General features: G+C 44.2%; 1 long non-coding RNA gene across 2 annotated transcripts; it reads right to left on the bottom strand.

Annotated features, from left to right (window-relative positions):
• Positions 1–3090: 3090 nt before the first annotated feature.
• On the bottom strand, positions 3091–26942 carry LOC126539547 (uncharacterized). 2 transcript variants are annotated; one of them, XR_007601345.3, is made up of 4 exons: positions 26192–26942; positions 20467–20752; positions 4884–4997; positions 3091–3402 (listed from the first exon to the last, which is right to left on the bottom strand). It is a non-coding gene; the product is annotated as an uncharacterized lncRNA (long non-coding RNA). The 2 variants fall into 2 exon arrangements; XR_008614291.1 differs by lacking the exon at positions 26192–26942 and adding an exon at positions 21495–26169.
• Between the last annotated feature and the right edge of the window lie 943 nt (positions 26943–27885).

Here is a 27885-nt window from a genome sequence, read left to right as displayed (position 1 = left end):
TAAGGCCACCGTTTAATGTTTCGCGCCACTAAACTGTTTCCCCGTCTTTCTCCTTTCCTCGGGCCTCACCCTCCCGCTCGCCTTCTTCCTGTTCGACTATACGTCACGTGACGCCACTCCTAACTTTTTTTTAAATCGCCTCTCCGGTAGAGGACGCTGCTTAACATTACCTAGGATTGGCTTCACTGTAAGACAAGACGTTGTAAGTAGTCGGCTTCACTACAAGACAGACCGTGGGAAAAAATTTTTGGCTTGATTTTGCGAAAGATAAGCTTCGCACTGCGTAAGTAAGGCCACCGTTTAAAGTTTCGCGCCACTAAACTGTTTCTCCGTCATTCTCCTTTCCTAGGACCTCACCCTCGCCTTCTTCCTGTTCGACTATACGTCACGTGACACCACTCCTTTCTTTTTCTTTATCGCATCTCCAGTAGAGGGCGCTGCTTAACCTTACTAAAGCGTCGGCATGATTCATCGTATTGCCTTGCAACGGGCTTTGCCGGTCACAAGGGCGTAAAAGCATGCGTAAGGGGTGCTACATCACGTGATGGGTGTAGTCCAATAGGAAGGAGCGAAATATGAGCACGTGTGGAGCGTACATGAATTAGGGATAGGTACTTTGGCGCCAAGTTTAAAAGGATGGAACTGCGTACGCACTGAGGGGCTTCAGATCGTCCTGAAACAAATTTCTCACGGTTTGTGCTGCGATAAAGCTCACCTGTACGGCTTTGTATTGCGGTGCAGGCGACGCACCGAAGCGTATTTTTCCCGCAGCATTTAGGATACATATTGCGGTGAGGGCGACGCATGCTCTCCCACATCATTGGAATCGTGATCAGCAATAATTTTAACGGGAATAGACGTTTTTAAAGCTGAAGCGATAACCTAAACCGCTACTTGGTGTATGTATTTGTCCACTTGGAGGCACAATTAGCGACAACAGTTGTTCAACGCCACTAGAGTGCGTTCAAGGGGAGTACAATAGTGAGCTTTACTTTCGTTAACATTTGAGCAGTGGTATGAAATGGCGAAGCGTTGCATGGCCTTGGAGCTTCTTTACGCAGTCATTGACCCGCAACTGATGCTGCATCTACTGCCCTGTGTAGCCATTAATTAAATATGAGCGGAACTATATTAAAAAAAAGTAGAAATGAAAAATGCAAAGCGCCGGAATCGAGCCCGTGACGTTGCCTTCATCATAGAGTACGACCAACGTTCGTCGAAACCACTCGTCCACGACCCGATCGGATACTTCGGCTCAGCAACAGGCTCACATGATTAATCTTGCGTTTGATTTAGCGAGCACGCTACCAAGACAATTTTTGAGCACACTTTCTATCGTCTCGTGATTAGCTGTTGCAGCGAGCAGTGCGTGAAGACCTTGCGATATTACAATCGGCGCAGTAGTTCGCTCGAAAGTTTTTCTTTGTTCAGAATGCTTCTAAATACCCACGGCCCCTTTTCCTAAACCCTCGTTACTTCAAACTTCTCGAGCGAGTTCCGAACAGATTTTCATTCGTAAGGAACAGTGGGGCTGATCTCGGTTGCGGGGATAAACAAAGGAGTATCAATTACCTCTAACGCTCCTACTTTACTAAACAAAGAAAGGAGAGGGAGAAGGAGGAGAGAGGGCCTATGACGTCAGGCAGCTAATTTGCGCAAGTCAACCTTCGACACACCAGCGACACCTGCTCTAGATTTCTCTATAGCAAGTTTTGTAGCAAACTTCATGGTTCGTGGCAACTCTTATAGTAACGCCTGTGTCAAGCTGTCCACACTCTCTGGAATGTGAGCCTATATTGTGGCACTTTCTTCTTTTTTCAAATCCATTCCTTTACATTTTTCACGACCAGCCTTCTAAATATTTTGGCGACACTCTATCACAAAGTGACATACTAAGACTGTTCTGGTAAGGACACTACTGCCCGACTTGTATAAATGCATATATGAGCCGACCAATTATGTTTGCTCATTTAAGTGACCTCATGGCGGAGGTGCCATTTCGCTGTTCGTTATCCAACAGTTAAAATCCTCTGGAACATACGAGCTGACCTCCTTGAGCATCTTATGACATCCCGATTATCAAGGCACAGCCGTAAAATGCCATGAATGTTTGCCGTATAGAGACGCCGTAGGTTTTTTTTGTGTGTGTTTTTTTACCTGTCCACGGTTTGGCCTCTTCTGAAAGATCGTGGAGCCTAGTCTAATTCGCCTTACCATTGCACAGAGGTTGCAGTCTGCGCTGTGCTTGCTCGGGTGTCCATCACTGTTTTTGGATGATCTTGTACTTACCTTGTTTCTTGTCTTTTCTTGAAATGACCACTTTCGTTTGCGTGATGTTTCTTTGTTAGTAAGGACGTGTCTTCGTAAGTCTCAGGGACGATTTTGATGTACACTCGGAGCCGCACTTGTCTAGAGTGGTCAATCGGTCTATTTGACTGTCGTTTACAAAAAAAAAAGCACTGGCAAACGCCGTAACAAAGCCACACATGGTCAGTTCGCATCCTAGGTCCATGCGCTATAGTACCAACATAAGTGTAACCTTGCAGCTACCTCGAGGTAGTAACTGTGGATGCTGGTGGCCACTCGACGACCACTCTATACAAGTGCAATTCAGTGCTATAATGACTCCCTACAGTGACTTCCCCTTTTGCCTTGCAATTACGTGCAAGGGCTGGAGAGTGGCAAAGTGAACATTTTCTCTCTATTGTTATGTTACGGAATTCCTTAAACATCAGTCTAAAGTCTGCAAGGAAAGATGCAACACTAAATACTGGTGGAAATGCTTCCTTGGAGATACTGTAGTAGCTCAAGGTTGCTTCATGGGTTTGAGAGTGCCTGCTTGGGGATATTTGTTTATCGATAAACAATTGCATTACATTTCCTCCTAATGCAGCCAGAGACTTGTACTAACAACTTTCGTAAATGTCTGGACAAGGAAAAAGAGAGCCAAAGATAGGAAAAGAGTGAAATTTATGAGGTTTGCAAGGCTGTTTAAACATAAGAGGAAGCTGGTCCTTCAGGTCTCCCGCTTTAATATTCATTCTTCATCCTCCTAAATAAATAAAATCAGCAGGAAGAACGCTTTACCAGTACAATTTCACTCTGTGTTTCTCTTTATTTGTACTTTTAAATGAAATCACAGTGATTGAAGGACCCTCTATACCAGTACAATTTGTGTGGGTGATTTCTTTTTATTTGTTTCTTTAAAATCAAGATTGTGTCACTACGTGTGAGTGTCTTTTGTCTCCTCCCCGAGCGCTGTCCACAGATTTCCCGACGCTCCTCGGCCATGGTGAATTGGTATGGGACCTCGGCTGTAGCCTTCGGCGTGGATCTAGGCCTCGGTGGGCACTGCTGCTTCGAGGTGCTCGGGAAGTGGTCCCCGACCAGCGCCTAGATGAGCTGCAAGCAAAAGGATGCAAACTAACAAAATCCACTTAAGTTGGGGCTTCTCTAGAGTGTCTCACTAATAAACTGAGGTATTTCGTTGCATTCATTTACTCATTCATTCATTCATTCATTCATTCATTCATTCGGCGTACTACTAAAGGCCATTTTCCCATTTGCAGAACGCATGGGGAGGGGAGAGGGGGGGAGTGAGTCACTATCAATTATCACGCATTCCGGTGGGCAGGTGTTACGACTTACGTTTTAAGACAATGAACTGTGATATTAAAGAGGAGTAGCGGTAGATGTAGTACAAGCGTGCATGCAGAAATGGCACGGAGATGTGGGCCGATGCCATGAAGACCTGGAGCGCGTATGCGCCATGTGGCAGCAACATCGCTATTTTTTAGACATACTCGAAGTTTTCTGCTTCTACCCGCATGCCAACCCTTACCATTTTCTCTTACAGTAAGCTGCTGTTAAGACGATCCCGGTTAAGGCGAATTTGGGGGTACGCAGAACACTGTACATTTGGTTGGTTTCAGACAGGTCCAACGCAAAAGCAATCCGCTTAAAAGGAAACGTTAATACGGTTAAATCGAACTTCCGCAGTCGTTCCTGACACCTGCCACTCAGTCTAGCGAGATGTCCTCATTGGCAAACTTTGAGGAAATTATGCTAGCTACCTAAGAAGCAAATGGTGATTCTGTAGACACAGACAGCTATGCACATGTCGACGAGGATATGGAAACCCGCGAGGCTGATGCCGAAAAGGGTGATTAAGGAAGTCCTCGATGTGCCCCTGCAGTCTATAAAGTTATGGTGAGGACATCGTTCAGCGGTGCTCACACATTATCTAGCTGATAATGGCCTGGATCCTTTGGCGTATTTTTTTCAGCAACATGAGGAGAATGAAGACATTTTTTGCAAAGTAAGTGAAACTCCAGCTTTCGTGACAGTGCACAGGTTTGCGAAATGCCGGCAAGCAACATTTACTCGTGAGCTTAAGTGTTCTTAAAGCGACGTCTTGCATCACGAAAATCAAACTATTTAATTTTTTACATCCGCTTTTTGATATTGGCCCAGTTTAATTTTTTGGTTTGTGTGTTTTGCCAGGAATAATGAGTTCTTTTATTTAGATCCTTTCTGTTAAAGCAAACTTTTCATTCAGCGAGCAGATATTCACAATTATTTCGAGTTAGCTTTAACGCGAACCTACTGCATATAGTATTTATTATACCGAGGCGCGGTGCTGAAGTGATTAATCTGAGGGCAAAAATGGCTTAATTAAACAGGCCTGCTGTCAACTGTTTTCCCACGAAGGATTTCGGAACAGCCTATTGCGTACAGGGGCCACTATATGCCACTGGAAGCAGACACCAATGATGTCTTCAGTGGCATTTCAAGCCAGGAAGAAGCAGATTCCGCGACACATAATTTTTCTTGCTGTGTACGCAACGCAGTTTAGTAAAGGTGTACGAGGCATACAGTCTTACTTATGTGACTGGTGGAACACTGAAGCCACGAACATGTTGACATCACCCTTTATTGTGTTGCTTGAAGGAGGCGTGATTGAGCTCGACTGGTGGAAAGGCTGGGCCTTCTTGGACCTGTGTTGTGGGAGCGAGACAGTGTCAAATGAAACCGTAAACACACACACACACAAAGCCAGCATTCAAAGAACTCTAAAGAAAAACAACTTATCCTCGATAAAGGGTATAAGTTTAAAGACGCGCAGTAAACTGTGCGTGAAGATTATTTTTTTTTAGACCTGTCTGGTAGGTTTCATCTTAGTCGCATATGTAGTTATGCCATGGTAGCGGGGTAAATTTTGTGCTGGCCGTAAAACTTATGATACTCAGAACCCGCCTGAGCACTCCCATACATATTTTACTGCAAATACCAAAATTAACCCACATATTTTCAACTTTGAGCATGTATTAGCCATAACATTTTCGTTATTTTCATGAAATATAAACAATGTGCCCCGCCTAGTTCGGCAAGGGCACCGGAGAACCTTACAGACCTTTGTATGACACATCAAAATCTGAAAGATACGTGGGTTCAGTAATTATTTGCAATATGTCTATTTAAGCAAGAAATGCTGAAGTTTCCATAGAGATTACACTATACATTGCCATGGTTTTCAGCGAATTTGAAGTTGGTATCTCGTTTAGCTTTAAGAATTTGGGAAGATATGTGAATAATGGCAGCAGGGCACTCGAATACTTTTATAACTCAAACTTCTACGAAGTCTTTTATTAGGCTACAAATTACTTGGCACGTTTATCATTCCTCGCACAACGTGATTCGTACTTCAATGAAATATAAACCCCATGCCTTGCATACTTCACCTAAGAGACGAGTATTCAGTAATTTTCAAAGCACAATATTGCTCCAGGCACTTCTTTCAATACACGTCACCCATATGATGGCTCCAGATTCACTGTAAATATGAAATCTGCCATTGATAGTCCTCCTGCAGAGGAGGGGGAGATTTTTAGGCGACTCTTATAACACTTGTAAACAAGCCGGAAACGAGGTTTTACCAAAATTTACTTAACCACTAATTAACACAGCCATTTCAAAAGTTGCCTTCCTATTGCTTTTAAGAATCACCACATTCCAAAATATTATAGTCTTTGTGTGCCATTACTTTTCTCATGAAACCGTGAAAACTTGCATATCAGCGTTGCTGTAATAATGTAAACATTTAGCGAAATATTATGGTTTCTCGCCCCCAAGATACGAAAACCATAGTTTAAACGAGTTAAGTAACCGCAAGTCGCTTCAATGTAGCAAAAAAAAAAAAAAAAAAGAAAAACTAGATGCAGCGGACTTGCACGACAGAACCCAGCAAAGGTGTTTCTTTTTAGTGTTACAGTAAGAATATCTGTTGGCTGTAATTAAATCACGTACCTTGAACTGTTGCCTCTGTATAACTTACTAATTAATAATAAATAAATAAATAAAATAAATAATTTGTCTGGTCGGTCTGAACCATCGGTCGCATATAATGCAGTTTAGCGCTCGCTAAAGAATTTTAACAAAGGGTGTTAGTTATTCATTTCACATTACACTTCTTGAGAACAATGCCTGCATGGTCCTTCCCCATTTTCACTATGCACCTGTATTTGCTCTCATTTACGTTCGAAGTTGTCCCAGAGAATTGACCAATTCTGCATTGTTTGTATAACAGAGAGACAACGATCCGTATCACTTCCATGCATCATTTACTACAAAGGATGTATTAGGCCACACACTCAGAACTTCGCTTACGCATCACACATTATCTACTCCCAATATTTAAAAAATATAAACAAGTTGCTTTTGTTAATTCACCAAACACGTGAGGGAAGCCAGCTAAGAACATCGTATGAAGCATAAAAAGAAAGAGAGAAAAAAATGAGTGCCCAGTGATTAGCTGAGATAACGCGCTCTGCTCAATTTAGTAGGCACAGACTTTGAAAGTAAATAGAAAGACACATGGTGGAGCACTGGCTACCAACTGAAGGCTTATTTCGCGCAAGGCGGCTTTTAAAGCCTTTATAGAAAGCGGTATTGACAGAAGAAACCCTATATAGACAAAAAACAAAAGTGAAAACCACAATTAAGCCAGGAAGCTTAAGTTTCTCCAAACAAAGAACTTGACATGGCTTCGGTTTCCACAAAATATAAACTTGTTGTAACATATCTCAGCACATTGCAAACATAGCTGAAAACGGCTGCGTGAAACTTTTGAACAATTCATAAGAATTATTTTGTAAAGGCTGCAGTTCATCCAAAGGCACTTAACATTGGACAGAGATTTTCCGTAGCGTTCTCCCTGTTTTTGCTAAATTTGATTTCGGTGGAATTTGTAGTTTTGCCAGAGAAATTAGATAATTTCTTCATCGCTCCTAAGTCTAATTCATAACGCTTGGGAGCGCTTGCTAATTGGAAATGCAGCAAATAATCCATTCATTTTGATCTTTGCCTGCACATCACCCATTACCTAGACCTTGCATTCACCAAACGTGACAAAGTGGCTCGTTTAGTCCATCAAGCACATTGGAAAAAAAAGTCGTAACACAAAGAAATACCAAAACCACCAGAGTTCAATACTTATTTGTAACGTTCCTAATTAAGCCAGAATGGTCAAAGATTTGCGACACACTGCGCTTAAGAAAGCCCCCATTTCTACAGAATCTAAAGTTTGTGTAACGCACAGTTCTCTCGGTACAGTGGGAAAGGTAGTTCAGATTGGCTGCGTGACACTTTCTCACACTTTATGGAATTCTTCGCAAAAGCTGTATTTGACCCACACACACTTGCCATATTACTTCACCCCACTTTGCATAGTTTGATCTTTGTGGTGTTTGTATTTATGCAAGGGCAGCGGGCTCAACTTACTGCCCCTCTAATTTTACTCATAAGGCTCCGCAACCCTTGGTTATGCATTTTATTCCATTGGACCGAATTAACTCACATACTTTTAACTTTGCCTACATTTTACTCATAATCCCACCTATATGTTGGACTATTATATGCAAGGTGCCTTGTTTATTTCAATGAGGACCGTTTATTTTCTTGTTTTGTGATTACTTTTTTTCACCGAGGATAAACCAAATTATTTGCAAGATTCTAATTAGGCCAAAAACCTGACAGTTTCGCCACAGATAAAACATAAAGTTACCCATACGATTGTTTAATTCCAAGTTGATGTCTTGCACAGTTGTGTTGGTATTCTGGGAAATATAAAAGATAATGGTAGTATGACATTAAAAGAGTTAATTAACTGCTGGGCTAGTTGGTGATCTTGCAGCGCCCATGGTGTCGTCGTCTTTCTTGTGTGTGTTGTTTTGGCACAAATCTTTTCGGTATGTAGTATGACACTTTCAAACACTTGATTAGCAAATTTTTTCTCCAGGAGCAGTATTTGACCCACACGCATTTAAATTTGCACTGAGGTTGGCGATAAATGTCCATCCATTCTTCCTAAATTTGATCTTGGTTACGTTTGTAGTTATGCCACGGCTGCCTGCTACATTTTGCGCTGCTCAAGAAACTCGACTACATACGCTTACGAGTGCTTACATGCATAATTTATTGTGCAGGCCGTAATGATCCCCAAAAGGTTGAATTTCGCCCAAGCACAACTCACACCGCTCTCCTTATTTTCGCAAAATACAAGCTTTGTGTAAAATATAGTTCTTGCAGGCACATTGAGAAGCATAGCATCAAATGGCCATATAAGGCTGTTGAGCACTTGCCCGCGCTGTAGTGCCAAGAGGTAAGTGATGTTGGACCAACTGAACAATCATCCACTATCGGAACTAAAAGCTCTAGGCTAGTGCTCCCAAAGAACCTCTGTGCAGAAGGCTTTGTTTGTGCTACTAAGTATCCTGGGGTCTACGGGGCTTCATGATATACTTTGAGAACACCGCTTCCTACCGCTCTGAAGTGCATGTGGTGTGTTTATGATCGTCTCTCTTTTTTATTTCCCTTTCCTCCATACATGGTAGCCAACCGGAACAACCTCGCTTGAAACAACACAAATCGAAAGAGCCCATCGACTTGGTCACTATAAATCCGAGAAATGTAGGCCGATAATCGTAAAGTTTGCGAACTTTAAAAAAAAAAACAGCTTATCCTCGAGAAAGGGTATAAATTTAAGGACACGCAATATCCTGTGCGAAAAGAGTTTTAATTTCAAACACGCCTGGCGAGAAAAAAAGCTTTTAGTCTGAAAAGACTAACCCCCGTATTCAGAAATGCATCTTAAATTGAAGTCCATGTCTGACTTGATTTATATGATGCTCATTGCGTTTCCTACAGCGCGCTCATGACAGACATCAGTCAAGTCAAGCAAGGGCTTCAAGTTAAGATACATTGATGAAAATTAAGATACATTGATCGGACACTTTCGTGACCGATCTATATGCCAACCTCAGAGGTATCTGGGTAAACTTCCTAAAAGCCGAATTTTTTTCAATTGGTGATTTCAGTTAACCAGATATCAACTGGAGTTGCTTAACGGCACCTGCTTGTGACTTGATTAATTTTGTTTAACTATCCTTAGACTTTTCCTTAACTCAACTAGTTCCCGAACCTTCGTGCGGTCTTAACATATTAGATCGTGTTTTCAAGTCCGCTCCTGGCAACGTAAGCCCGATCACCCTCACAGGTTTCAGTGATCACAAACTACTTCATTTCACCATAAAAATGCCCTCTCGCCAACGCAGTGTAACGTCCAAACACATGTTCGATAAAAACAGGGCAAACTACAATGCAATTAACCTTGATTTGAAGGAACTTCTGCGATTATTTTCTGCAATCCTTTTCCCAATAATCCGTTAATCATCTGGAGTCAGTTTGAAGAGAAATTGACTCAGTTGATGAACACTTATATACCTCGCATACGTTCTCTTGCTAGCTCATCTAAACCATGATAACACATGAACCTTCGTACTTTGATGGACCTTAAACCTTAATGAACCCTAACGAACCCTCCTTATATACAATCCCAACAAATTTTCGAAAACAGTTTTAGCTGCTTGAACATCTGCATAATTTTCGCTGGTTGATGAGGCTAGTGACCCTATTGCCCAAGATGAATGCTGTCAGACTTTTAACAACTTTTTCACCAACATGTTCATGAAGGAAGACTATTCCAATATTCAATGGGCACCTGATTATGACCTTGCGTACATGAGCCCCATGGACGTTACAGTGACAGCCATTGCATCATTGATTAATAATTTAAAACTAACTACTTCATGCAATGTCGATGACATTAACTAAAGAATTCTGATACAGGTAGTGGTTCATTCCAGCATTATACTCAGTCATATTTTTTGACAATCTCTTTCTACAGGCTAGATACCATACAAGTGGAAAACTGGAAAAGTCATTACAATTTTCAAATATGGTGATTGGACTTACGTTGCTAACTATTGCCCATTATCACTGACATGCATATCTTGCAAACTTCTCGAACATATTATTGCATATAACAGGGCACTACATTTAGAAAGCAACGGTTTATTTTTCTCAAAACAGCATGGGTTTAGGAAGAGGCTATTATGTGAGACACGAATACTTGAGTTTACTTATGAACTACTTCTTGGAATGAACGAAAGTACTCAAAACGACTGTTTATGCCTCGACTTAGCTAAAGCCTTCGATCGCATTCCACATTGTTGTCTAATATCAAAACTATCTTCTTTGCACCTTGATTCCTTAATTTCTTGGACAAGAAGCTTCTTATCCTTTCATAAACAGCTCACTTAATGAGTTGATAATGAGATAATGAGTTGATAATTATTCATCTTCCCATAACAATATATCATCTGGCGTACGCCAAAGCAGTGTAATCAACGCATTATTGTTTCTCATCTTCATTAATGACATACCATTACACATCACCTCAACAGTCAGATTGTTCACCAACGACTGCATCATAGCAAAATTTGCTCTGTTAACGACCACGAAGATCTTGAGTGCATTACTACCTTGTGCTCATCATGGTAAATGTAACTTAGCACTGATAAATGCCGATTAATGACATTTAGCCACAAACAATCCAATTTTTTATATATTTGTTCACTTAATAACAGTCCAGTCACCTTGTCATCATCATATAAGTACCTCAGCGTTCATTTTTTGCCTAATCTCTCATGGGCAACCCACATAGAAAAATTCGCTGCTAAAGCTAACTGCACATTAGGTTATTTAAAGCGCCACCTCGAAGGCGTGCCTAGTTTGACTTGGCAACTCACCTATCAAACATTCGTTCGCCCTCAGCTTGAACATGCAATTTCCATTTGGTCACCTCATCAAGAATACTGAATTAGTTCCACTGAATGCGTACAAAATCGTGCGCCTCGTTTTATTGCACGAGACTACAGCCCGAATTCTAGCATAACTAGCATTAGTCCTTGTCCCTTCTGTGCTTAGAATCTCACAGAACAATCGCACTTATATGCCTCTTCCATAAACTTGTTTAGAGCCATCATACACTTAGTCTACCTCTTAAGCAGCTGAATCGCATGTCGTACCGATTGCATGGTTACCTCACCTTGAAACAACTTTAGGGAAAAAACACTGCATTCAACTCATCAGCATTGTCACATGCAATCATGTATTGAAATGGTCTTCCGGACAACATTGTTCACATCTCTGACCCGGTTATCTTCAAAGAAAAAATATGCAGCATTTTGTTCTGAAATGTTTCTATTTCGTTCCATTTTCCAGTTTATTTGTTTACTATTTTATAAGGACACTCAAATAAGAATGTCCAAACTGCTCCTGTTCGCACCCAGATTTGTAACGCTACTCACATAATACTCCAGTTGGAGGCCGTAAGGTACCGAAATAAATAAATAAATAAATAAATAAATAAATAAATAAATAAATAAATAAATAAATAAATACGAGATACGTAGCGTGTTTCTCTGGTGTCCTTGGTGAGGCAAACAAGGCATCTTATACTTATCTATATCTGGGGAAAATTAGGGACGCGGTATGGGCAATATGTAAGCAATGTTCCAAAGAGTAGGTTAAATTTGCCTTTTCTAATAGAAAAGACAGCTGCGCCTTTACAGTTAAAACTATAACTGAGGTCAAATTTGCGAGCATAGCGGAAACAATACCCCAAGTTTATGTGCGATAGTAAATGCATGTTGATCAAATATAGCTTTAAAAGAACTGTAAGCAAGTATTCGAAAGTAACATGTTGCTTTTATTAGCTAGATTTTTCAATGTCCCAAGCTAACTCTGCATTTCAGATAATGGGCAGCATTTTAAGTACAATGTGTTGCGAAGTTTTAATGTTTGTGGCTTATTTACAAGCTTTACAAATAATTATTGAACCCTCATTTTTTTTTTTTTTTTCGTGATATATTGGGTTCGCCTGTCTCCCCACTGAACTAAAGAAAGCAGCTTCTTTCTAGATTGTGAAACAGAGGACCAGGTAATGTTTGATGTACAGGTAAAGATAAAGATAGATGAGTAAATGGAACTTCCGCAATAAATTACGTATGCAAGCACTCTAATGTGTTGTGAGCCTGTGTAACAAGTGAGGCAGAATTGAGCCCACTGCCCTGACAGAACTATAAGTGCCCCGAAGCCAAAATATAGCGAAAATTGGTGCTATGCTGCAAGAAGTTAAATGAAGTCATCCGCGGGACCCTCACTCATCCGTGGGACCCAGGGACATTTTGTGGCACGGACAACGCCGACGTCGAGGACTGGCTTACGATGTATGAGCGAGTGTGCGACAACAACAGGTGGGATCCAACAATGATGCTAGCAAACGTCATATTTTATCTAAGAGGAACTGCGAAGCAATGGTACGACACACACGAAGCTGACCTAACGAGCTGGGATGTCTGCAAAGAAAAAATGCGAGACCTGTTTGGCAGACCTGTCGGTCGTCAGCTGGCAGCAAAAAAAGAACTTGCGTGCCGCGCTCAGACGTCCACAGAATCCTATGTCATGTACATACAGGATGTGCTGGCCCTCTGTCGCAAGGCTGATGACAACATGACCGAGGCAGACAAGATAGGTCACATACTGAAAGGTATCGCAGACGATGCCTTCAATCTCCTGATGTGTAAGGATTGTGCCACTGTGGATGCAATTGTAAAGGAGTGCCGGCGCTTCGAACAAGCGAAGGGCCGCCGCGTCGCTCAAACTTTCGACCAACTGCCTAATACCGCCGCGACATCTTCTTGCGAAGACCCGCCGCAGTTCGTTCAGCCCGCAGGACCGGAAGATATCACGCGCATCGTTCGCCGTGAGCTTGAGGCCATGGCTCCGGCTCCAGTTCATCCCGACTGTCGGGAAAGCGTGCCCGCTATCTCCCTTATACAAGCGGTCGTTCGGGAGGAAATAGCAAGTTTGGGCATTCCATCTCTCTGCTCGGTCCGCCAGACAAACACCTACCAGATTTCTCCGGCCGCTCGCTCCCAGACGCAAAGCTTTCCGCCACCCCGTCGCAACCCAGCTGACTGGCGCACAGCGGATGATAAACCCATCTGCTTTAATTGTTCCAGTATTGGACACATCGCCCGTCATTGCCGCAACCACTGGTCGTCGCCTCCTTGGTGGTCGTCTCCGAGTCACTACTGCCAAGTACCAGTGAATCGCACTTTCTCGGCCTATACGCCGCCTAGGAACATCAACGCGACAGTACTCCACCAAGATCTAGCCGCTCCCCGTCTCCGCAAGGTCGTAGGTCCCGTTCGCCTCTCGTTAACCGCTCTTCGTCTCCTTCTGCAACCGATCGCTTCGCTTCGGGAAACTAGGCGGTGCAGCTCCCGGAGGTAAAGCTGCAACTACGACCCGGCCCACAAATCCTCTGTTGACCCTGCCTACATGTGGAAACCTACTGGACATTGAAGTTGATGGCGTTCCAGTTAGATCTCTCATTGATACAGGAGTGCAGCTTTCAGTTATGAGCGCTGCTCTCCACCAAAGGCTCAAGAAGGTTCTTACACCCGCCGTACTGGGCACTGTGCGAGTTGCCGATGGGAGTACTTCACCTGTCCTTGGAATGTGCACAGCACGTGTGACCATTGGGGGCCATTATACCGTTGTTCTATTTATCGTCCTTGAACACTGTCTGTACGACCTAATTCTCGGCCTCGACTTCCTTTCGAAACACTCTGCCCAAATTGACTGCTCCGCAAGTGTTATACAGTTGGATCTGCCGCTTCCTGTCGACGCAACAACTTGTGCTTCACACCGCTTATGTTCTGCTGAGTTTGCAAGGCTGTCTCCACAAGCGGCTACAAATGTCCTCCTGACGCCCTGTCCTCCCATACCTGATGGCGAGTACGTCGTGTAGCCGCTTACTGACGTGGTTTTGTCGCGCAATATTGCCCTGCCGAGCACCTTAGTCCGGATCTGCGAAAACTGCACTCGCATGCCCATCCTCAATTTTGGATTTTCGTCGCATGTGCTGCCACACGGTATCGCCACAGCGCATATCACTCCTTTGGAAGAATTTGAGGTTTCTTCTTTGACCTCTGAATCCTTCCTCAGTACCAACGGACCTTTGTCACCCACTCCTCCGTACTCAACGCCTACAGACGATGTTTCTAAGATGATCGCCCCTGACCTTCCTTCCGAGCAAACAGCAGCTCTTCGTCACCTCCTGTCATCTTATCGGGACATCTTTGATTTGGACGACCGTCCACTTGGCCAGACATCTGTTGTCACGCATCGCATCAACACCGGTGACGCCAGCCCCATTCATAGGCAGCCATATCGTGTCTCCGCAACAGAAAGGGCCATCATACAAAAAGAGGTAGACAGGATGAGGGACAAGGACATCATTGAACCTTCAAGTAGCCCGTGGGCATCACCAGTTGTCTTAGTAAAGAAGAAAGACAACTCGTGGCACTTCTGCGTTGACTACCGTCACCTCAACAGGATAACAAAGAAGGATGTTTATCCCCTGCCTCGCATTGATGACGCTCTTGACTGCCTACACGGATCCCAATACTTTTCATCAATTGACCTCCGCTCCGGCTATTGGCAGATTAGCGTCGATGAGATGGACCGCGAGAAAACCGCCTTCATCACACCGGACGGTCTGTGCCAATTTAGTCATGCCCTTTGGATTATGCAATGCGCCAGTTACATTCAAGCGCATGATGGACTCTCTCTTGCGCGGCTTGAAGTGGTCTACATGCCTCTGTTACCTCGACGATGTGATTGTGTTTTCGCCGAACTTTGAGAGCCATCTGCGGCGCCTCACAACCATACTCTCCGTATTTCGCAGGGCTGGCCTTCAGCTAAACTCCTCCAAGCGCCATTTCGGTCGCCGTGAAATGTACATGCTCGGCCATCTCATAAACACCGCCGGAATCCAACCTGATCCACAGAAAGTTCACGCCGTGCGAAATTTTCCTGTACCTTGTTCAACAACCGATGTCCGTAGTTTTCTGGGCTTATGCTCTTATTTCCGGCTATTTGTGAAAAATTTTGCCGACATAGCTCACCCTCTCACTGACTTTCTTAAGAAAGACGTCTGTTTCTCTTGGTGACCATTGCAGGAGAAAGCGTTCTCTACCCTGATTAAGCGGCTTACAACTTCCCCAATTCTGTCACACTTTGATCCTTCTGTGCCCACTGAAGTACGAACTGATGCGAGTGGTCATGGCATCGGCGCTGTCCTCGCTCAGCGTCAACAGGGCCAAGACCGTGTCATCGCTTACGCTAGCCGCCTTCTTTCTATGCCCGAGCGAAATTACTCCATTACTGAAAGAGAATGTCTCGCGCTCGTATGGGCGGTCGCAAAATTTCGGCCGTACCTTTTCGGTCGGAGCTTCTGCGTCATAACCGATCATCACGCCCTCTGCTGGCTATCCTCTTTGAAGGACCCAACTGGACGACTTGCACGTTGGGCCTTGCATCTACAAGAATATACATTTTCTATTATGTATAAGTCAGGGCGCCTGCATAAAGACGCCGACTGCCTGTACCGCAATCCCGTGGATCAACCGGACGATACCGATGCAGACTCGGACATCAGTGTTCTATCCCTCTCCGGCTTCCTCCATATTGGCGACGAGCAGCGCAAAGATCCTGTTCTTCGAACACTTATGGAACACCTAAGCTCCTCGCCCAATGACCCGTCCCTCCGTATGTTCACCTAGCACGATGGAACTTTATACCGTCGTAGCGTTCGTTCTGAGGGCCCGGAGCTCCTCCTAGTCGTTCCCAAGCACCTTCAGCTAGCCGTGCTCCAGCAACTTCACGACGCTCCTACTGCTGGACATCTGGGCATCACTCGTACATACGACCGCCTGCGGCGACACTTCTTCTGGCCCGGCATTTATCGCTCTGTGCACCGTTATGTCGCTTCTTGTGACCTGTGTCAGCGCCGGAAGACGCCTGCTATGCCTCCCGCTGGTTTGCTGCAACCAATCGATATCACTACAGAGCCCCTCTTCCGTGTGGGCCTAGACCTCCTTGGCCCCTTTCCAATTTCCATCAAAGGAAACGAATGGATTGCTGTAGCAACCGATTATGCCACGAGATATGCCATCGCATGAGTGCTACCAACCAGCTGCGCTACAGATGTCGCCGACTTCTTACTATACGACGTCATCCTGCACCATGGCACCCCTCACCAGTTGCTGACGGATCGCGGCTGCTGCTTTCTACCGAAGGTCGTCGACAATCTGCTCCGCACCTGTTCTACAGAACACCAGATTGCTACCGCATACCACCCTGAAACGAACGGCCTCACCGAGCGACTCAACCACACGCTAACTGAAATGCTGGCCATGTACGTTTCCGACGATCACCGCGACTAGGACGTCGCTTTACCATACATCACTTTGGCATACAACTCGTCCCGTCACGACACTGCCGGATTTTCACCATTTTACCTGTTGTATGGCCGCAACCCCACCTTGCCCTTTGACACGTTGCTACCTTCCACAGTACAATCACCCAGCACTGGTTACGCTCGCGATGCTATTGACTTAGCCGCCCAGGCCTGAGAAGTTGCCCGTCATTGCCTCACAGTCTAGCAAGCTTCTCAAAAGCGACGCTACGACCTTTGGCACCGAGACTCCCATTTTTCACCTGGTTCCCTTGTCCTTCTCTGGACGCCTTCACGTCGCACCGGCTTGTCGGAAAAACTACTTTGCCGTTATTCTGGTACGTACCAGATCTTACGCCAACTGTCTGACGTGACATACGAGATCGCCCCAGTCGGTCAGCCTTCAGTGCCTCCCAACATCACCAGTGATGTTGTTCACATCGCCAGGCTGAAGCTCTATGTCTCCCCATTAAGTGAGGCTCTATAACTTGCACCGGGACGGAGCTACTCCGCCGGGAGGGTGATGTTACGGTGAAGGGAAGGAAGAAGTTGGATTGGACGAGAGGAAGACGAAGTCTGGCAGTTGCCTGAACGCCATTTAACCTCAGTTGTAAATATACATTATTTTATACTCGTGGGCCTGCTTTCTTCCTGCAACAATATATATATATATATATATATATCCACGAACAAGTCAGCAGAGGTTAACTCTGAACTGAGTTTGTTTACACGCGTGAACTACATATTTATATGCAAATTGCTAAAACAATTTATGAACAACCAATCTTGATTGCTATTCAAGAATGCGTTTAGCATAGGTGGTTACTGGTGGCACTATGTTACACGAGGCTTTATGAGTGGCGCTCCTCTTACCATCATCTCTTACCCGTAGCCACCTGGTGCCGCTTCCTCAAGGACCAGTTCAGAAACCTGCGCAGCGTCTGCGACCAGAAGCGCAGCCTCTCAAACAACAGAGTCTGCATCTTCGAGCAGATGCAGTGTCTCAACGAGAGCATCTCAACACACTAGCTGTCCCGAGGGAAGAATGCGAGCATGTTCTCCTTACACCCAGGTACCACCACACGGTGGTACCGTACCACAGTGCTTTTTAATGCAGTGTTACACTGCACTACCTTTGCGATTGGTCCATAAAAACGGTAAGATAGTCACAAAAGTAATCACGGTTAATTCCCATGCTAAACTCATTAAAATCGCTTTCATGGGGTACCAAATCACCCAAACAAATAAGAGCAGAAGTGAAATTTCATATAATGCGCAGCGGACATTAATCCGTCATAGCGAAACACAGACATGTTTGGCGCACCTGGCTTGCAGTGGTGTTTGGGGACGACTGCTAATACACCACTAGTCGGGTGCACTTGCGCCTCTTTGTTGTAGCCTTCTCTTGCCTTACTTGTTAATGCATGACATGAAAAAAAGCGTGCTCTCAGCAACGTGTCATTGTAAAATATGGCATCTCATATCACATTTTTCCTATATAAATATTTTGTACAAGACATTGACCTAAAATGCTTTTGTTGCTGGAGAAGCGGTTTCCCGATGACTCTCTCGCTTTTCTCGTTGAAGTGTTTGTCAGAAACTCGCAAAGATTGGAAGATTGGATGCCGCGGTAATGCGAACGATAACATGCAGATTTATGCATGTCCATTTCGGCATTCTTACTGCTTCAAAATATCACTGCAGGATGCTTTCATTTAAATCAGAAAAATTGTTGTGTTTAACGTCCTGAACTGGCTCATGAGGGTTGCCGTAGTGTATGGCTCTGAAACGACTTGTACCGCTTGGAGTTGGTTTGAAACGCCCGCAGCAACGCGATACATTTAATTCTGTTACCCCTCATCGCTATCATGGGATGCACTGTGGTAATCACCAACATAAACCTTAGGTCAGGGTGCAGAAAAGAATACTGGATAGGCGCAATGATTAGAATGGCAGGTGAGAACCATATCAAGTAGCAAAAAGTGTAATAAATATATGTGTTTCTGTAAATTAAAGGGCATTGGGGCATGTTAGAATCCAGATATGATTGTCAGAAAACCCGCACTTATACAAAATTTTCCCACTATGACTATCGATCCGTACACAGAAAAAACTTTTAACACCCTTATGCTTAAGGCTGTTTGCCATATGCCACAAACACCCTTAAAAGTGTAAAAAGCACCAAAAGCACACTGAAGGTTGCTTTTAAGGATGGATAATAAATGGCTGATAGATGATCGGCAGCAGAAAGGTAGCAAAAACTGAGAATAAAAAGCCCATTACCCTTTTAATGACAACAATATACCCTGAGATTTGATGACTTGTTAATGGAAACTATGGATCGCAAGGGTTGATCATCAAAGTAGCAGAAATGTAAAAAAGAAAAAGAAAGGCAAGCTTGGCTCTGACTGCTTGACTGTTTCATGGTGTTTTGTGTATTGAAGGAACCCCGGGGCTATTGCAAACGCCATTATGCGAGTCTCTGGACTAATTTTTACCATCTTTTATTTAATCTATTTCATTTATTTTCTCTCATGGCCGAGGCATTATAGAGAGGAGTGGGGGCTATCAAAACAAAAATGAATATACACTTTAGCAGCATAGCATGGTTACAAAAAGTTGTTAAAAAGGGCATTTTTGAATTCGTTGGCATTGACGATTGAAACTACGGAAGTGGGAAGGTGGTTCCAGCCGCCGCGTGTCATGGGAATTAAAGAATTGAAATGAAGGTCAGGGCCAACATGGCACGCCAACCTTAAACTGATGATCGTTTCTCGAAGAAATGTTCAATGGTGGTAACAAAAGAGAGTCGTTTAAAGTGGGATTGTAATGATAGATTTTATGAAATAGACAAAGACATGAAATTATGTGATGAAGTGACAGGTTAGGCAAATCAAGATTGAATTTCATTGAAGTGACACTTGCTGTACGCGAATAGTTAGATAAAATAAAACGTGCTGCACGGTTTTGAATGGCTTATATGCTGAGGTTAAGTGAACTGACATGAGCCTCCCAAATGGAAGATGCATGTTCAAGCTTCGGCTTAACTAGCGTTTTATAAAGCAAGAGTTTTATGTTGGTGGGAGCTAGACTAAAATTACGTTTGATGTAACCAAGAGTACGATTAGCAATGCTAGTTATGTAACCAACATGAGTTTGCCAGGAAAGGTTCTGAGAAATATAAATACCAAGGTATTTGTAAGTGGAAACCTGATTTAGGGGAATGTTATTAAGAGAATAAGTACATGGTGTATCATGAGATGTATGACGAGTAACTCTCATTGCCTTATATTTATTAATATTAAGTTTCATGAGCCTAGTCTCGCACCATGCAATGTGCTCCTTGTGCCCCTTGATCTAAATATACAAGCACTGTTGTACTCCGCCCCCATCAAAATGCATTCGCAGTAGCCTGCACTCGAACCCTTCACCTCGTGCATGGCAGTGGAACACGATAAGCCACTGTTGCAAGTTCATTTGAAAGTGGTCGCTTGTAAAACCCAGCCATCCATTCAACCGGTGAAGCAAGATTTCTGTGGAATGATGTCAAACTGGTTTTGTTTGCAGCGAATTTAAAGAGTAAATTTCGAATAGCAAAATATGTGTGTGTGTGTGATTGTGCCCGTGTGTGCATGCGTGTGTGTGTGTGAATACGGGTCCTGGGGTCCTGAACACTGCACATTTAGCCAGCGCCGCTTGACTGTCCGCTGGCTTCACGCAGCTCACTGAATATAAGCCTATAGTACAAGTGCATTTACCTCGATGGTCAGATTATCCTCCTTTGCATTCCTCGTAGACGTTGACCAGGACGGGTGTGAACATGTGGCATGGTGGACACCACTGCACGGCGAAGTAGAGGCAGATGAGCTGCTTGTCGTGGAGCGTCTGGTTGGCCAGAAACGACTTGCCGTTCTTCTTGAGTACAGGTTTGCCCTTGAATATGTCAGCCATGGTGCCCCGTGTGCTAGGCAGATTCCGCTTGGGTGCTCGACCAGTGGCTACAGCCAAGCGGTTGCAGGGAGTGCCTCCAGCAGTCATGAAGCACTGCAATGAATTTGGATATTCGAAATGCTAGGTGAACGTGTTGTTGTCAGTGCTGTCCACTGAGCATGTGGTTCATACCACAGGGCATATGCTTGTACTCAATAAAAAATTCCAGAACGGCGCAGCAAACATCACTGGAACATCAGTGTGTTTCGTCAGACACTTCTCAAATTATTATCTCGAAACTGGCGCAGTCCTGAGAATTCGTTCTAAGTGGATACGCCTTGTGAACTGACTAGCTACAATTCATAGGTTAATATATGTGCCATATAATATTTAATTTAGAACGTTAATTAGTATAATTGTGTTAATTATTCAGTTAAACATTTGATTTCTCGTAGGAGTAATGGCCACCTCATCAAGTAATTTAGCTCAAGGGCCAGAATAGTGCTATCTGCTACAGGCAATTTCTTTAGTTTGTTGCAGTAAAAAAACACCATCTTAATGAAATTTACTCGTGTTGCACGTTCTGATATTAGAAAATACAAATATAACTTTGACAAGCGCCCCATAATAACAGTGCCTATAATGGCAATCACGATTATCATTGTTGTTGATTTAGCACATTCGAGAATAAAATGCCCATGACGGAAATACTGTTCCGTCTTTCTAAGAAACTATAACCTGTTACTTTCCCCAGCGCAGCGTAGCAAACATCAGATGGGGTGCATCAGAAAAAACAAAAATGTTTCGCTTATCATCACCAGGATGCATAAAGTGCTTAGTATTCTGCAATGCTCACCTTACTGTGAACGCTTTCCAAGACCCCATTGGTGCTAGCACCATTACAAACAGTTCCATCCACGAAAGCACCAGCCTCCTCAAGCGAAAAATAGCCTTTAAGATAAGCTGCACAAGGATTGTTCCATTCGTCGGTCCTTTACTTGCGAAAACAGCAATAGGCTGGGAATAATGGTCAAAGGAACGGAAAGCAAAAACCAGCCCATGGTCTACAAGGTCATCGCTCGCAGTTGCAGTGTCCCCAAAGTCACTGAAGCCACTGTAAGTCATTGACTCAGCATATGCCCTCATTTCTTTCCTCTTTCATCTCGTCAAAAACAAGTATGCCATGTCGTTGAAACTTGTCTTTTGTTGCCATTTTCTTCTTGCATGCTGCAAAGAACCTCGTGTCGAAGCCACACTTAACACACACCATGCTTAAGTATTTCGGCACAGTTGCTGCACAAGGAAGAGGTAGAAAATTGTTGCCTCTGAGGAAAGAGCATGCTGATGGGCTGCGGATATGTAGCAGGAGACCCATCAGTAGCCATTCTTACATATACCGACAGCTTTCTTTTTTTTTCCGCCACTTTGGCAGCTACAATGCACTCCTTGACCACAGCCAGCTGTGTCACAGGGAAGTCGAGCCTGCTCAGAATGCTCTCAATTCCTTCTGACACCAGCTGCAGTCGATTATGTGCTTGTTTGACCTCATTTAAAAGGTCCATTGAATCGCCTTAGCAGACAATTTTTCTGCCTTTTCAAAGCATAATTTGTGTGGCGTAGTGCTTCAACATTGACATTTTTCCACTGTGAAGAAGGAAGACGAAGACGGCCTGGCTTTGACTGGCATTTCTTCTCTTCCATCCTTTTTTGTCTGGTTTGCAGCGTGTTCGAGAGATTGCGGCACTTTTCACATGACAGGGAATACCCGCTGAGGATCATGGAGCATTTTTTGTGGCGCCATTTGTGGCAAATATCAGTATATGCACTTTCTGGCTCAACATGTTAGAATTTGAGAAAGGTGGGCCCACTACTGCAGATACTGATTTCGACCACATGCTTGAGAAGCGCTCCGACTTCTTCCGTAGTAGCCAAAGAACCCGTGTATTGCAGCCTTGACAAGGGAACGGACTGACCCATTAACACCACCTTTGCATTCATTTTTTCATCGATTTCCGTGATCCTGGGGTTGACAAATGTCGTAGTGGTGCGTGGTACCGAGGATTTATCTGACAAGGCATAATCAAGTTTCTTCGCGCTTTTCATTTGTGAAAATACGACACTTTTCACCCCGTCAAGCTCGAGCATATGGTGTCCCCACAAATCAGAAGGCAGAAATGACGTCGCCACACAAGCTTTCGAACGGTGCACAAGCAGCTTTTGTAGCAGTGGCGTTCTCTTCCTTAATTTCTTGTCCCGAGTGTGCTTTTTGCAAACTCCATGTCGACACTCTTCCCCCGTCAAGCTCAAGTATACGGTGTCCCCTTGAATCGGAAGGTACAAATGAAAGTGGTATGTCGCCGTACAAGCTTCCAAACAACCAACAAGTAGCTTTTGTGGCATTGGCGTCATCCTCCTGCATTTGCTCTGGTCCTGACTGCGTTTTCACTGACTCGATGTCGACGCTCTTCACCCCGTCAGGCTCATGTATATGTTGTGCCCGTGAATCAAAAAGCAGAAATGGATGTGGTATGTCATCCCACAAGCTTTCCAATGGGCAACATGCAGCTTTGGTGGCAGTGCCATCCCACTCCTGGATTTCCACTGATCCTGGCTCTGTTTTCGCAGACTCAATATCGATGCCTATCCCGACTGCAGACGTTTCATCGCAACTTAGGTCACGGTTCAGCAGGTCGTTGTTACTGCTGACACTAGATGGGGCGCCTTTTCTTTTTGGGTGGATGGATGAATGAGGCTCAACCCTTTGAATTGGGTGGCGCGCCTTCAATGATACTATATGCATGCATACCTATGTACTTATTCCTTTACTTGTGTGTTGATATTATCCACCAATAAGATAGCCTCCGTTTAGTTATTTCTACCTGTTCAAAGTTTATTTTACCTTCACTGTTTTTAAAACCCATAACTTTGAATAGTTCCCTGTTACATTCAACTGCAGGGTGAAGTCGTTTACAAGTATTAAGTGTTCAGCCATTTCCTCCTTCTCTCCATACGCCCAGCACAAGTCTATCTCCTGGTATGTGGCTCGGTAAATTTTAGTCCGCAGTACACCTGTCCTCACACAACAATGAGCTTCCCTTAGCGTTTTTGTAAATATTTTCTGACTATTTCTTGCTTAAATGTCCTGTATGTCTCTAATGCCGATTTGGTTTGCATCTCTGTTTTCCACATACGCCTCTCGGTCTCCTTAACCTTTTTCTTGACAGATGATTCCTTACCTGTCTCCCCACTCCTGCCCAAGTATTTCCTTCACAATTTTCTAGTTCGCTTCCTCCACCTTGTGTCAACATTCCTTGTGTATAAGTAACTGAAAACCTTCCTAGCCCACCGCATTTCCTTCATTTTTCTCAATCGCTCCTCAAATGCTATCTTGCTACTGGCCTTTCTGCCCTCGAAAGAAGACCATCCCAGATCCCCCTGCACCCCAAGATTTGGTGTCTTGCCATGTGCTCCCAAAGCGAGCCTACTCATACCATGTTGCCTAGTTTCCAACTGTACCCGGGTATCTGCTCTCATACATAGAACTGCATTGGCAAAAGTCAGGCCCGGAACCATTACCCCCTTCCATATCCCTTGTACTACCTCGTACCTATTGTAGTTCCACACTGCCCTACTCTTCATAATTGTTGCACTTCTGTTACCTTTAGTCGTTACATATTTTTCATACTCTGTGAGATACTCAATTCCATTATTTATCCACACCCCGAGATACTTGTACTTATCGACTATCTCGAGTGTGGCCTCCTGTATCCTGTGCTCGCCGCAAATGCTATCATTAAAAATCATGACTGCTGATTTTCCTTTGGTAAACTTCAAGCCTAATCTGTCTCCTTCTGTACCACATATGTCCATCAATCCCTGCAGGTCTTCTGTATTGTCAGCCATTAATACAATATCATCCGCATGCATCAGTCCTGGTAATGACTGTTCAATCAATTTTCCTTGTTTGAAAAACGATAGGTTGAAGCCGAGTCCACTTTGTTGTATTTTGGCCTCTAATCCTTGTAGGTACAGCATAAACAACAGAGGTGACAATGGACACCCCTGCCTAATTCCTCGCCGAATCATTACAGGCTCCAAAACCTGCGTTTACCATTATATAATCACCCGGTTACATTTATACATATCTTTTAAGAAATTGGTAATTCCATCTTGCACTCCTAAAGTTTCCAGAATGCCCCACAAGCCCTCTTGAAGTACACGGTCATAGGCTCCCTTGATATCCAAGAAAGCCAGCCATAGGAGTCTGTGTTCCTTTTCAGCTATTTCAATGTACTGTGTCAGTGAGAACAGATTGTCGTCTAGCCTCCTATGCTTCCGGAACCCATTTTGTAGCTCTCCAAGCACCCACTCGCTCTCTACCCATGCCTCCAGTCTGTCCTTTATAATCTGCATAACCACCCTGTAAACCACTGACGTCACTGTTATAGGCTGGTAGTTATTTATGTCAGCTTTGTCCCCCTTTCCCTTATATACCATTCTCATCCTACTTAGCCTCCATTTGTCAGGTACTTTACCATCCATTAACATTTTGCTCACCACCTCCCTTAATGCTTTCTTAGATTTCGGGCCCAATTTCTTTATTAACATAATTGGAATACCATCCAGGCCTGCCGATGTGCTACTTGGTACCCTCTTCTCGGCCCTTTCCCACTCTCTTTGTCCAAGCAAAAGCAGTGGATTGACCGGGCTATCCCTCTCCGACATACTGCATGTACCATTTCTCTGTTCTTTAAATTTTTCCCTCATCATGGTTCCTATATGCTCCATTGCCTCCTCTCCTCCTAACCGAGTACCTTGAGCTGTTACTATATATCTCTGCTCTAGGCTTGTCCTATTACCCAAGGAGTTCAGATGTTGCCAGAATTTCCTAGCTGCCTGTTTATCTTTTTTATTGCTTACTTCTGACAGCCTTCGGGCCCTTTTGTCTTAATTTTCTCATTCATCAAATAGGATGCTTCCCTACTGCATTTTATGTAGTTTTCCCATTTTCTATGTACTTGTGTTTCAGGTTCTCCCTTACTTTTGGAATGCCTGTGTTCCCTGGGGGCTTCCTGACATTTCTTTATGGCCTCTTAACCTGTTCATCCCACCAGCTCTTGAGTTTTTGTATCCCTTGCCCTGTTCTCCTCACTCGCACCTTACCTAGCTCACGCTCAAATAGTCTCGTTAATTTTGGGTAAGTCGAGTCAGTTTCAGTACCCTCTGATATTTCCTCTTCAATCTGTTTGGCCGCTATTTCCACTTGCTCTCCTGAGTAAAAAATCTGATCTAGCTGTTCCTCACCCCTCGTTCGTGCTTTAGTTTCCCTCTTAAAACTCAACTTGATACGTTTGCGGTCGGTACCTATACTTCTGGAGCCCTGTTCATCTATAATCATGGCTCCTAATCTATCGTACATGCTATGTGACATTAACGCATAATCTATTGTCGAGTGTCGACCCCCTACCTCCCATGTTATGATCCCGTCACACTTCTCAGTAGAGTAACAGACAACTAAGTTATGCCTCTCATAAATATCCAGCAGCATGTTACCTGTGAAGTCTGTGTACCCATCCATATCTTCAACATGCGCATTCATGTCACCTAAAACAATTATCTCACATTTTTTTCTTAGCTCACTGATGTCCGCTGCTATACAGTCCAACATTTTTTGCTGGCGCCAATAGTTGCCTTTCAGCGGGTCGCTTCTTATTTGATCTTGTTGAGAGGTAGGTCGGGCAACCTGGAAATATTGTGGCAACAGAGTCACGCGCCAGTGATGCTCGTAATGGTACGCTCATCAGTACATGGCCGTTGTACTCAGCAGTCCACGCCTTAGTGAAGAAATGCGGCTCGGAATGTCTCTCGCAAACACTGTCAGTTGCTTGTAGCAGGCGATCTTTCCGCGGTATGGCATGTCGCCAAAGTTTGCGACGCACGTCGTCTTTCGGGGCACAAAACGAGTACTTCTCCCGACACGACTTGTACCCGGCCGTGCAACACGGAACGAAACGCTTTTTGCCCATCACAGGTTAAACCAGCACCATAGAATAAAGAACCCAGCACGTGGCACACGTGCACTAGCAACAACATATGACAACATAACGTGAACGCTTAATGTAATGTCGATGTGGCTTAATTGTTTTAGAACGGGCTGGCGGATGGGTGGACGGATGTTATGAGCGTCCTCTTTGGAATGAGATAGTGCGCTGCGCCACCAAGCGTTTGCTATTGTACTGCCTAATGTCCTACCAAGATTAAAAAGAAAAAGAAGAAAAAAAAAAGCGCACGACGACTTCTCATAACCAAATTTTTGAGCCAATATTGTGAACTTTGTTTTTGCACGTCTCCATTTTTTTGTCGTTTTTCTACTTTCCTTCCACCAATCTTCTAATCGCCTCTTACTAATCTAACTTGCGGGCATGTTTATTTTCCCCCAGCTCTCGCTGAACCCAAAGGCTTCAAGGAGTCCTGTGGTGCCTAAATCGACCGCTGGGAAGATATCTTCACATTCTAATAAAACATGCTCCATCATTTCTCTAGCTTTAGCGCAGCAAGCACGTGCTTCTTTTTCGTTCTTATAGTGTATTCTAAGGCATCCAGATCTCCCTTCGAAAAGTAAAGAGCTTCCCTTTGAGTTATTGAGGTCTCATAAATTGTCTCATACAGTTTCTCTATGAATTGTCTATTTTGATAAATGGATAAATGTTATGAGCGTCCCCTTTGGAACGGGGCGGTGGGTTGTGCCACCAAGCTCTTGCTACTACACTCTTAGGCAAAGTTACACCCTTTGGCTTGCCCCTTCTGCCACACAACAATAATCGTTATCTGCCTTGATGCGTTTCCTTTCTTTAACGCTGCGAGCCCGGAACTTTCCAATAACGAACGGCACGCGCGTTATCAGAAGGGGCACTCCAAAGGGTGTAAACTATTCTATGCTGATAACGCGCGTGCCGTTCGTTACTGGAAAGTACCGGGCTCGCAGCGTTAAAGAAAGGAAACGCATCAAGGCAGATAACGATTATTGTTGTGTGGCAGAAGGGGCAAGCCAAAGGGTGTAACTTTGCCTAAGAGTGTATGCTACCTAATATCCTACCTAGGTTAACGGTTTTCGTCCCGAACATGTAGCGCCGCACCTCGGAGGATGGCCGAAACACGGGCAAGTTGCCGACGCACTCTCAGCACGACGAGGCGCCACTAGCGCCGCCGTTCGCACACCTCTCATAATATTCTTGTACCCTGGCTCC

This window comes from Dermacentor andersoni, chromosome 11 (assembly GCF_023375885.2).
Source record: "Dermacentor andersoni chromosome 11, qqDerAnde1_hic_scaffold, whole genome shotgun sequence".
In the NCBI taxonomy this organism is placed as follows: Eukaryota; Metazoa; Arthropoda; class Arachnida; order Ixodida; family Ixodidae; genus Dermacentor; species Dermacentor andersoni.
This window is presented reverse-complemented; position numbering and strand designations above follow the sequence as displayed.